Below are 13,507 nucleotides of genomic sequence, written 5' to 3'. Positions count from 1 at the left end.
TGTAAATTGAAAGGAATATGAAATTGCAAGCTAAAAATTGTATTGGTATCCTTGTCTTGATTCATGGGAGCAGTGCAAGTACAGCAAATGGAATCTTGTATATACGATTGGTGGCCTTGATTAAAGCACTGGCATGAACGGACAAAAAGAAAGCATGTAATAAAAGCAAAAAAGACTAAGGGCCCGATTCACAGAACTAACTTAAGACAAAATCCTAAACTTACTACTTTTGGTATTCACAGAAGTTAGGATTTTGTCTTAAGTTTGTCTTAAGACAAACTTAAGACAAACTTAAGACAGACTTAAGACAAACTTAAGACAGACTTAAGACAGTCTTAAGACAGTCTTAGGTCTGTCTTAAGTTTGTCTTAAGTCTATCTTAAGTCTGTCTTAAGTTTGTCTTAAGACAAACTTAAGACAAAATCCTAACTTCTGTGAATACCAAAAGTAGTAAGTTTAGGATTTTGTCTTAAGTTAGTTCTGTGAATCGGCCTCCATGTGATATGCCAGAGTCTAGCATATCGCTTCATCTTTTAGAAATAAAGTTCCATTTTGAAAAATTCCAAATCTCAGATTTTCTTGCATATTTGTTTGTGAATTAAATGAAATAGTTCAAAATGTGTGTGTTTATTCGATGTGTTCTTTTTTTGGTCCTCATACACGACACAGGCCCAAGATCTAAGCAGTAAAAGGTCTAATTGGGGCAAATGTTCAAAATAGCTTACTCTTTGAAAACCCTTTGGGCCTTCTTCAAACTATATATGACAGAGATTTGCTTGGCCACAGCATTCTCCTTCAATAGTTGGGATGTGTCTTAATCATTGGACAGTTAGAGATGAAAGATCAAAGTTATGTGAAGGAGGTCTCCAAATGGTATTGGATGTTGGTGGAAACAGAGGATCGCACCCAAAAGGCACCAGAGGATATATGGAGGGCGGACATGCCGGAGTCAGATATACAAAGTTAATGGCAAGTATCAATGGCTACACTTTGGCTAATAGTTAGATCTGCATCATTGAGGAGGAACCATATTTTTACTCTCTACAGAGCGTATTGGTCTCCAAAGAAGCTATCTAAGATGGGTGAAGGCAAGAGAAGACAATGCCCCAAGTGTATGCTGGAAAATGAGGATGATGTCCATCTGCTATGGCAATGTCCGGCAATCCAACTCTGGCACGAGGTGGGTGATTTTGTGTCTAGAATGTTTGGGGCCAAAATAGAGGTAAGCCTTGAACTGGTTATATTTGGGATCCCACTTAGGGGTGGCAGAAACTATCTACTGAAGAAATCTCAGGCTTATCTGTTATATGTAATGATAATAATTGCATGCGGGGAAATTTGCATGAAATGGGTAGTTCATAACGCACCATCACTGTATGAATGGATCGCATATGTTAGATATATCTGCAAGTTTGATTGTATAAAGGGGTCTGCCAAAAGGATAAGAATGTGGGCTCCGCTTCCAGACATATAGTTAGAACCCACTTAAGGGGAAACTCAGTATTTCAATACCTATTCAATGTATTCCTGTTTTCATATTTCTGTGTAGTTGTTTTGAGGTTCAAATGGTAGAAAATGCTTAGGTGGGTGTCCCCTCTTTCAGTAGGGATTCACCAGCGGCACGCAGAAGTTAAAAGGTTAAGAACCGCTTACATAGAATAATCCTCAATGCTCCTTCTTGCTATTGTGGCTAGTACCATTATAAAGTGCACCATGGACACATTTTGGCAGAAGCCACATTTCGCAATCAACAAATCTCTACTTTAGGACAGTCAACAGCTGAGTCAATCTGAAATCAATTTAACATCAGACTGGCCCAATATTATATTGCTTGTTGTTGTAATTTGTGGAGTTGATATTGTACTCTTTCTTTTTACTTGTATCTCGCACGTATGCACTTGTATTTCACACAATGGAGCAACTATGAAATGTAAATAATGTAAATATATATGATCTAATTTCAATAAAATTTTGAATTCAGTTCAATTGATCCTTGTGTGTGTTGTAATGTCATTGGACTCTTTTCTTTATTTTAGGATTGGCACGCTTCCCTTTGTTGGGGTTGAGAGCACGTGACTCCGATTCTAGAGTCAGGATTGATCAATTTATTTGGCATATATTTTTAAATATCTTTTTAAAAATCAGCTAGGACCAGTTGTTGTTTTATATCATTTAGTAATTATGTCCTATGGCCTATTGGGTACTCCATTGTTATGGAATAGCTATGTTCATAGACAAAGTTAATTCTAGGGGGGAAAAGTTGTAATGGATTATCAGTTTATGTGTTACATAAATATTTATTATTCCTTGCATTTGCATCAAGTAATGGAATGATTTCAACCAACTTAATGTGAGTAGGGTACCATTAGTCAATTTACCTAGACACAGAATTATTGGGTAAATTCACTTCAGCATAAAATATGTTAAAATGTGAAGGGGAGGCACAATGAGAAATACGTTACCTACACAATTTATTTTACATGGTGAACATAGCACTTACTCAGGCCACGGATCCTCATCAAGTCATTAGAGAGTCAGGTACCCTCTTGGACCATCTTATATGTGTGATAGAAGACAGGGTTAAAACGCTAACACTAACTCGATAAAATTTGAAAGGGGGTTTGGTTACAAATGTGAATAAAGACTCTTCCTCTACAACTCGTGGATGGTTTTCAACCTCATTTCAAGTTGGGTGGATTGGAATGGAGTGGATTGGGTTGGAGTGGGGTGTTTTGGATTGGAGTGGGGTGGATTGGAGTGAGTTGGTTTGTATTGGTGTGGGTAGAATAGATTGGGCTGCATGGATTGGAGTGGGATAGTTTGAATTGGGGTGGATTCAACTGAGTGGGGTGGACTGGAGTTCATTGGATTGAGTAGGTGGAATGGAATGGATTGGGTGGATTGAACTGGGGTTCATTCGATGTGATTGGATTGGATTGGAGTGGGGTGGATTAGATTGGAATAGGCTGTGCTGAATTGGAGTGGGGTGGAGTGGAATGGATTCGATTGGACTGTGGTGGATTGGACTGCGGCAGATTGCTTAGATTAGAGTGAGCTGGAATGGAGAGGGGTAGATTGGATTAAGTGGGGTAGATTAGATTGAAGTGAGGTGGATTAGACTGAATTGGGGTGACCTGAGGTGGGGTGGATGGATTGGATTGGGGTGGGATGGATTGGAGTGGGGTGGGTGCATTGGATTGTAGTGCGGTGGAATGGATTGAGTAAAGTGGATTGGATTAGGGCAGGTGGATTGGAATGAATGTAGGTGATTGGGTTGGAATGGGGTGGATGTGTGTGGTTTGGGGTGGGGTGAATTGGATTGGATTGGGTTGGATTGGATTGAAATGGGGTGGGTTGGAGTGGGGCAGATTGGATTGGGTGGATTGGATTGGAGTATACATCAGGTTTATGTTTTAGGGCATCATTTTCAAAATGACACATAAGGAAGTAGCAATGTCACTTTGCAATAATTACAGCAAGATCATCATTGTCATTTTTAGAGAACAGTGCCCACGAACAAAAACAAAAGAAAACCTGAGTCTGCAAAGCTAGATAAGAAGACTTGGCAAAATGAAAGAAAGATAACTATAGAAAATAAAACTTTGCAAGTTTGTTTGTCCTGCTAGGCACGTTTTTGCCAGTCTTACTGATCTTCAAAAAATTATTTCTGGGCCAACCTTAAAAATGCTGATTCAGCTCCAATAATGCTGGTCTTCAGCTAAAAGCATGTTCACGTTTCCTGAACTCTACGTTAAGTGCAGTTCTGTTCCCATTATCTGCATTATATGTGGGTTCACCCTCTCGAGTCTGCTGCCGTCTGTTTGCAGGGCACTAGAAATTTAAAAGTACCAAACAGTACCTCAATCACGTCGGAAGCAGCGGATGGGCACCGATTAAGTTGAATCAATCAGTGCCTGGTCCCTGCTCCACAGAAAGGAACGGACGTGATGCTTGACCTGCAGTGACCAATTACGAGGGTGAAAAGAAGAGTATCATGTGAGCCAATAAATAGTAACAGGTGGGCTATAAGCCCCTTTTGTGAACAATAGTGTCTTGCTAGCTAGAGAGCCTCCACTAGCGCATGGTTCACACAGGCTTGATCCTAAAAACGGTGTAAATGAAAAACATATTTCAATATGGTTTTCAGTATACCAATAAAGTTGAACATTAACCCCAGAAGTGTGCAACATTCCCTCCCCAGAAAGTCCACTAGACACCAGGGAAAATAATAAAAAATTAATATAGAATGGGGACTGCCCATCATGGGCATGGCCATGCCACCACCCTAAAAGGGGCTCATTAGTCTTTCTGCCCCCCTGGGGGTGGTTGGGGGGGATCATTCCCAATCTACCCCCATGGGGTAGATAGCCAAGTAGACACCAGGTCATATTATAAAAATAAACAAAGGGTAGTGGCTGCTCACCATGGGCACTAGGCCTACCCACACACTTGAGGTATCATTTTTTATTAGGAGTCTTGGGTGAATGCTGGGTGGAAGGAGGTGTGTAGCTCCTTGCAGATTTTAAAACTTTCCATCACAGAAATGTGAGGAAAATTTGCTTTTTTGTCAACGTGTGAGATTTGCACGAGATTATGGGTAAAAAAATCTAGTGAGAGCCATGCAAGTCATCCCACCCTGGATTGCGCCAGGAGTCTAGTTTTCGAAAATGTGCAGATTTGCTAGGTTTCCCTAGGTGCCGGCAGAACTAGGTCCCAAAATCTACAGCTTCCCACAGCTTCCCACTTTGCAAAAATAGGGTCAGTTTTGGGAGGAAAAATGTGATGTATCCATGTTGCCTTTTGGGCCATTTCCTGTCACGGGCACAAGGCCTAACCACACAAGTGAGGTATCACATTTATCGGGAGACTTGGGGGAATGCTGGGTGGAAGGAAGTTAGTGTCTCCCTGTGGATTCGAGAACATCACAGAAATATGAGAGAATCTTGTTTTTTTCATCAAAGTTTGAGGTTTGCAAGGTATTCTGGGTATGAAAACTAGGTGAGAGTCATGCAAGTCACCCCACCCTGGATTCCCCCAGGCTTCTAGTTTTAAAAATTGGGCATGTTTACTAGGTTTTCCTAGGTCTTGGCTGTACAGGGCCCAAAATCCACTTTGCAAAAAAAGGGGCAGTTTTGAGTAGAACAATTTGATGTATCCATGTTGTGTTTTGGGCCATTTCCTGTCTAGGCCCACTAGGCCCACCCACACAAGTGAAGATTCATTTTTATTGGAAGACATGTGGGAACATAGATTATTAGAGCATTTGTTATTACCAATTGGACTTGCCTCCATTTGCTCCTTCCAAATGTAAGTCAGTGTGTAAGAAAAAAGACATTTTGAAAAATAGCCTCTAAATGATATGCTAGTATGGGTACCCACACATGCAGAAATTTACAAATAACCACGGCTTCTAAACTCTTTATCTTGTGCCCATTTCAGAAATACATAAGTTTCCTGCATACCCATTTTTCACTCTACATATTTCCCCATATGATTTGGTCTATATGCTATACACAATGAAAAACCGTTGTACGGTGCAGCTCAGTTGTTAGCTCTGGGTACCTTGAGTTCTTGGAGGACCTATAAACCCTATATATCCACACAACCAGAAAGGTCTAGTGGACGTGATGGTGTATTGCTTCTGTAAATGAGCCATTGTGACAATAAGTTACATATGAAAACTTTGTCACAAATGGCCTTTTTTTTTTTCATACTCATTTTTTATATTTCTTTATTTCAACAGTTATGTTTTTGGGTAAAACCTTGAGGGATCTACACATATGACCCCTTGCTGACTTTTTTTTATAATGGCTACCTTTTAGAATCTTATAGCTGTCCTGGATCACAGGGCTTCACCCTGGTTACACACTAGTTACTACTACAAACTGAAAGTAGGTTGAGAGCACAACAAATAGGAACAAGCATTGGTAAATGCATTAGGTTTCGCTTTTGAGAATAGTAATAAGGTGTTTTTGTTGTAAGCTGGAGCTTGCTGAGTAGTTGTACAATATAAGTTACAGAAAGTCTTTTGAAGTGTGAAACTTGTTTATGTACAAAAAGGCAATATATTGTGCTGTAACTAGTGGAAAAGTGTGAGGAAGTAATAGAATTTATTTTTAAAATGAAACAGGTAAATAATAGAATCAATTGAAGTAATGCCAATATTATGTGTTTAGAGAAGTTCTGACAACTTTTGGGCCCAGTGCCACTGCACCTGCTGCACCATTAAAATCATGCCTTTAGTGCCTGCAAGATAACTGTATTTGTCACTGGCTGTTTAGTAGTAAAATATTGAAATATTTGGTGTTTAGAGAGGTTCCTAGAGCTTTAGGCCCCGGTGTCACTTCACCTGTAGCACCATTGAAATCATGGCTCTAGTGCCTGCTAGATAACTACACTTATCATTGCCTGTTTAGCAGTAAAGTTTAGCAATATTCTGTGTCTAGTGGGGTCCCGAGAGCTTTTGTCCCCGGTGCCACTTCACCTGCTTCACTATTCAAATCAAGCCCCTTTGAACTGCAAGATAACTGCAATTGTGTCTGCCTGTACAGTAGTAAAATATGGCAATATTAGGTGTTTCAAGGTGTTCATGACAAATTGTGGCCCGGTGCCACTGCACCTGCTGCACCCTTCAAATCACGACCCTGTTGTCTGCAAGATAACTGCACTTGTGGCTGCCTGTTTAGTGGTAAAATATAGCAATATTAGGTGTTTAGTGTGGTCCCTAGAGCTTTTGGACCCAGTGTCACTGCACCTGCTGAACCATTCAACTCAAGTCCCTTTTAATTGCAAGGCAACAGCAATTTTAACTGCCTGTTTAGTAGTTAAATATAGCACTATTATGCGTTCCCTCAGTTTCAAACGGACAAAAAGAGTGGGCGTCCACTCTTTTCGTCCGCTTGAAACTGAGGGAACGCGGGATCTGAACCCTTGACCAGCAAATTTTTGCTCATATATTCCAGTTACTGTTCCCATCCCGTAATTGGCTACTCATCCACGAGTGCATATCTTTGGACTTTCATGCCCTTGGGCTTGATGATACCCGCCGTATAGCATTGGCTACTTGTTTCCACTCGCCGCTTTTACCGATTCAAGCTGGATGCTTTCGTCTGACATCTGACGACGTTTTGAATATAGGTGTGGCTGATTGACGCCTACGGCTTATCAAGGATCCTGTTTTTAGTCTTGTTCTTGCCCCTTATTATCCTTGGTCCACGCCCTGATGAAGGTGGGGCCCCCCGGTGGGTCCTATACCGAAACGCGTGTTGGCGCTTGATTCGCTGACCTCCTTCCTCTTTGAGTACCATCTGGCTTCCGTTGGGAGATACACCAACTATTATACCCATCTGAACACCTAAGGATAATCTGTTTCATTTTGTGATGTGTGTTGTTGAATGCGATTCGGATTGAGTGAGTAGATGTATGAATCTGATTTTTTGTATGGGGCATTGAACTCTGTTTTGATGAACAGACATATACATTGATGTGTCCTGATTGTATGTTTAATATTTATACATGTATCTATTAGATATAAATTTTGTACAAATTGAAATGAATAATTTAACTAAAAAATAATAAAATAAAAATAAAAGATATATATTTTTATATCCATATCCTTTGTTGGGTGTTTGATGTATCTTTATCGGTAAACATACATCCATCTTTATCTGTCCATTCCCTTCCAGTTTTGTTTTGTTTTTCAACAGGTACCTATTTATTAGGCCCTAACATATATCTTTTGAACCGGTCTTGGTTCTCTTTTTGAGTTTGTTGTCCTTTTTCCCTGGAGACTGACCCTGTTACATGGATCAGTTTCCTTCTGGCTCTTTAGGCTAGTTTTGCACTACCTTTTCTTTTGCCTCGGTCGCAGTGCTGCCTCCCTACCTCCTCTCTCCGTCACTGCATTTCACCTAATCTCCCCATGCGGTGCCCCCCACAACCTCGCTGGGTTTCCTACTCTGTTGATCGTGTCGCTATTCTGCAGTGATTGCCTTGTGCTTTAAAAGGAAAGTAAACATCTTCCGAGGCAGTCTACTTCGTTGCCCCAGTTGGTAGAGGAAGACAGGCACTGGCGAGTCTGAGCCCCTGCGCCAAACGTCAGTAAATAATTTCCTTTCACTGATATTTTTACATGATTAGCAATTTGTTCCCCAATCTAGAGCACACACATGTCCTTCACAAGTCAGGTCTCGACTGTTTACATATCGTCCCGCTGTATATAAGGTGGGACTATACACATTGGCTGGAGCTCTTTGAAGTGGGTGGGTGAAAGAACGGGCTTGTACTATTTGACAGATCAGGCCTCCTGACCAGGTCAGTGACTTCATTGGTAGACATTGTAATGGGGAACAACCTTTACAACGCAACTTTTACAACGCACTACCTTTACAACGCATTTTTTACAACGCATAATCCATTACAACGCATGACATTACAACGCATGACACTACAACGCATTTTTAAAAACTACCTTTACAACGCATTCCATTACAACGCATACTACCATTACAACGCATACCATTACAACGCATAATATTACACTACACTATCCAACACTTACCCTACTGTTGCACCCCCTGGAGTTAGAATAGTAATTTTTACTCCTATACTATCCAACACTTACCCTACTGATGCAACCCCTGGAGTTAGAATAGTAATTTTTACCCCTATACTATCCAACACTTACCCTACTGTTGCACCCCCTGGAGTTAGAATAGTAATTTTTACCCCTATACTATCCAACACTTACCCTACTGTTGCACCCCCTGGAGTTAGAATAGTAATTTTTACCCCTATACTATCCAACACTTACCCTACTGTTGCACCCCCTGGAGTTAGAATAGTAATTTTTACCCCTATACTATCCAACACTTACCCTACTGTTGCACCCCCTGGAGTTAGAATAGTAATTTTTACCCCTATACTATCCAACACTTACCCTACTGTTGCACCCCCTGGAGTTAGAATAGTATTTTTTACCCCTATACTATCCAACACTTACCCTACTGTTGCACCCCCTGGAGTTAGAATAGTAATTGTTACCCCTATACTATCCAACACTTACCCCACTGTTGCACCCCCTGGAGTTAGAATAGTAATTTTTACCCCTATACTATCCAACACTTACCCTACTGTTGCACCCCCTGGAGTTAGAATAGTAATTTTTACCCCTATACTATCCAACACTTACCCCACTGTTGCACCCCCTGGAGTTAGAATAGTAATTTTTACCCCTATACTATCCAACACTTACCCTACTGTTGCACCCCCTGGAGTTAGAATAGTAATTTTTACCCCTATACTATCCAACACTTACCCCACTGTTGCACCCCCTGGAGTTAGAATAGTAATTTTTACCCCTATACTATCCAACACTTACCCTACTGTTGCACCCCCTGGAGTTAGAAAAGTAACTTTTACCCCTATACTATCTAATACTTACCTTAAATGTAATTTAATATTATGCGTTGTAATGGTATGCGTTGTAAAGGTAGTATGCGTTGTAATGGAAATGCGTTGTAAAGGTATTTTTTTAAAATGCGTTGTAGTGTCATGCGTTGTAATGTCATGCGTTGTAATGGATTATGCGTTGTAAAAAATGCGTTGTAAGTGCATGCGTTGTAAAAGTGTGCGTTGTAACGTCATACATCCCATTGTAATGCTTTTCTATATATGAAGCATTCTGCTTTGTGCATTTGTCCAGCAGCCCTGTTTATACGTCTCGCTGCATAAGCGGCAGTGGGTGTGTGTGCTACACTGGAATTTGCAGTGCTTGCCCGGTATAGGTGTATGCGTGGCGCACGTGCAGCACTACGTGCATTTATCCTCTGCAAGAATATGTGCCCAGCATTAGATCTAGAAGTTGTGCATGTGAAGTGGCTGGTGATTGTGAACTACTTCCTTTGTACCCATGTGCAACTTCAGGAGCTTTATTTGAGTAGCCTCAAGTACATGAGCTGGACTGGATGTTTGAGTGCTGCGGGTGTATGAGTGGAGCTTGTACTGCACCCAGTGCTTAGTAGAACTTATTTACTATCTGGTGTCTGAGTGGAGCATGTGCCGCCTTCATGCATTATGGTGCTTGTGCAGCTGCAGGGGTATGGGTTGTGTGTGCAGTGCCTTGTGTGCGTGTGCAGCAAAGTAAGGAGAAGTAGTCCATGTTCAGCACTCAGTTCAGTTCTCGGATATGTAAACTAAACAGTGTATCTGTGTAGTGTCATCCAGCACTGGTATGCTGCTGCAGATCTTTGCAATGGCAAGTGCATGATTATTGGCAGTGTAGTGCTTTATCACGAGTGGTCCATATCTGGTTCTGCCCATGAGTGGTGTTTTAGCTGCACACATTGTATAACGTGTGCATTTGTAGCACTGGCTACACTAGTGGTGTATTTGCTGCACATGGGACATTTGCAGGAAGAGCCAACGAGTGCTCATGCAGTTTAAGGTGCTTTTCTGCTGATTGTTCAGTACTAGTTGATTCTGTGATGCTCGTTCAGTGCCATGTGCTTTTCTCTTGCTCCTGCACCTCTGGGCGTGCATGGTCCAGGTTGATGGCCCATGTGCATCTCTGGTAATTGTACAAGGCTAGGCTAGGTTTGTTGGTAATGCTCTACAATGCCTGGCATGTTTATAGTGCAGATGCACAACCAAATCAACTCGAGTCATGTGGCGCGTGTGAACGTCTGTGGTGATAGAGCAGGCTCCAGGGTTCCTTTCACGGACTCTGAATACTTGAGGGCTCTTTGTTGCCTTTAAATGCTCCAGGACCTGATACCTTGTCATGCCGCGATTCCCCCCCCACGTCCCCTTTACAAATCCCAAACTGACTCCTACTGCTATGAGCTCCAAAAAAACTTTTTTTCTAGCCCCCTTACCTCTTCTATCCCTCCAGTATCCTTTTCAATCCACCTAATAGATTAACATGTACACCGCTCAAATTATTGTCATATTTTCCTAATCTGATTCCCCACTAATCATGTTTGGGATCTGGAATAGTGTGCTATCCGTTGAAAAGCACTTCGACACCTCACCAAGGGTAGCAAGCGCTATATAAATGGAAACACTTCCCTCTTCTATCCCTCCACAATCCTTTTTCAGTTCAAATAACAAACTCACATGTCCACCGCTCAAACTAATTTAATTCCTCCCTATACTAATTCACCACTAATCCTTTTTTGGGGTTCAGGAGTAGCGTGCTACTAGCCAAAAAAGTGTTTCGACGCCTAGTCAGAGGTAGTAAGCGCTATATAAATGTAATTACAATATTTGTACTTACTGAGAAAGCTTATGGCATTGAGGTCATGACCACATGACTGCATGAAGGCAAGAAAAGACAGGCTTTATAGGGATGAGTAGGTGAGCTAGGTTCTCCCAGTAAGGCCAGCTGCTTGAAGCATTCAGAGAATGTGTTTTGCGTTCAGCTCTGAAATATTCTGGCCCTCCAAGCATATTCTAAACTTGAAGTAAAAGTCTTGCCTGCTAGAAAAACAAATATTTGCAATGCAATAGGTCTCGCATTACTGCAAATTTGAGCTATTAGCGTTGCAAATAATAATGCAATGCCAATAGCTCAAACTTTCAGTAATGCGAGACAGATTGCATTGCAAATGTTTGTCTTTTAATTTCAACGTCTGCATAATAATGTGTTATAGTTACACTTGATTTTTTTTATATATTATCACTGTTTCTATATTTAACTGACTTGCTCAAAGGGTTTCCTTCGCAAAGAGAAATGTAACGCTTCGGGCCACAGATTGTTTAAATAATTCAAGTTCTCTTTCTTCTCCCGAAGGGGATATTTATTTATAGGTGCCCGTGAACTTGAATTATTTTTTCTTCTTGATACGCTTCGGCGTTTTACAAGCACGTTTTATTTACTTTATGGAAACTCTTCAGAGGCAGCACGCGCTCTCGGGGTCAGTGAGGCTTGCGGTTTGACCTTTACAGACCTCCGTAGCACGCACTCTTTTATAGAGCTTGCAACATTATTTCTTTCTTTTCACAGAGTGTTTTCTTTCACTGTATTGTGTCTGGCAGAAGAGATTTCCATTAGGGAAATTCAAGATCTGCTCTTTACTAGGGTCTTCCACCCTGGTGGTTAGTCTAGTAATGTGTTCAGTTTAGGTAAAAAAATAAAAGTAAGAGAAAAATTGTAATTGTTTGGCACTGTTTTCTTTTCTGGGTTACATTTAGTCCTCATTGTGGGTAGAGCGTAAAATTCGTTCTCTATTTGTAGGGGCGCTTTATAATCATGGGGGCATATTATCAAGCACGGCGTTAAAATTATCGTCACTTTAGCGTCAGAAAACTGCCGCTAAAACGGCGATAATGGGCTTGATAATATGCCGTAGAGAATTCCAATAGAAGCCCATGTTGACACCAGAACATGGGCTTCATTGGAATTCTCAGTGGCATATTATGAAGCCCATTATCGCCGCTTTAGCGGCAGTTTTCTGCCGCTAAAGCGGCGATAATTTTAACTCCGTTTCTTGATAATATGCCCCATGGTCAGTGCGCAACCACAAAGTAATCCGATGTGTTAACGTATATTGTAATAACGTGCAAGTGAAATGTGAGCGTTTTATTCGTGTAGTCAAAGAATCAACGTAGTAAATGTACGAATTTAGTTAAACTACACATGTGTGAATTATATTCATGACTGATGAACATATGTTTTATAATGGCTTTTATAATGTGTTTGTATTAAGAGCTCATATATGCATGTATTTTAAATTTGTGCAACGTTCTTATTTTAGCCGAAGACTTGGTAGGCCTAACTTTCCTTCCTCCCTGTTCGCTCACGGGTCAAAGGTTGTTAATTAGAATTTATGTGTTTGTGGAATTCTTTCTTTTCTTGTCTCCAATTGAGGTGCAGGAATTTGTCCTCGTTAGTATGAATAACGTCTTTCTTTTAGGAGTTGGACATGTTTAGGGAGGAGAGGATGCCTTTGAACCAGCGGCGCTGATAAAGTTGGAGGATGTCATTTGTGTCTGGAAAGGGCTGGGAACCAAGGTCATCGCACAAGAGACTGGATGTCCATTACCTCATAGAAGATTACTTAACAAGAAGTGTTTAATTGGATGAAGTGGTCTTATGATGTATTTTGGGGGTGTGGTAATCAACTTTTGTATTGGGGATAGGGACAGAGTTGGAACTCACTTCTGCTTTACCTGAAGAGAGGAGAGCATCTTAGAACAACCTCTGTAGCTTTACGCTACTCGACCCAATAGACGTGAGTGCCCTTCTTAGGAAGTCTTCACATGCTGACACCTTTCAGGGAGCTTGCCTAGAAAATGCCACATTAGAATAGTGTAGGGACAGACCAATGCTTTTTACTTATGAACCGCCAATGAAGCCTCCTCCTGATGTAGTTTCGATAATCATTTGTGTCGTGATTCTTGAATTGGTGACTATGTGCATGCTGCACTGCCTAAATTCAATTCGTAGATTTGGTTTTGTATTAGTGCCCATGTACCTTTACACTCTCATAATGAGGTGTTTGTATGT

Source organism: Triturus cristatus, chromosome 5_2 (genome assembly GCF_964204655.1).
Source record: "Triturus cristatus chromosome 5_2, aTriCri1.1, whole genome shotgun sequence".
Taxonomy (NCBI): domain Eukaryota; kingdom Metazoa; phylum Chordata; class Amphibia; order Caudata; family Salamandridae; genus Triturus; species Triturus cristatus.
The sequence above is the reverse complement of the archived record's forward strand: the minus strand, read 5'-3'. Positions refer to the sequence as shown.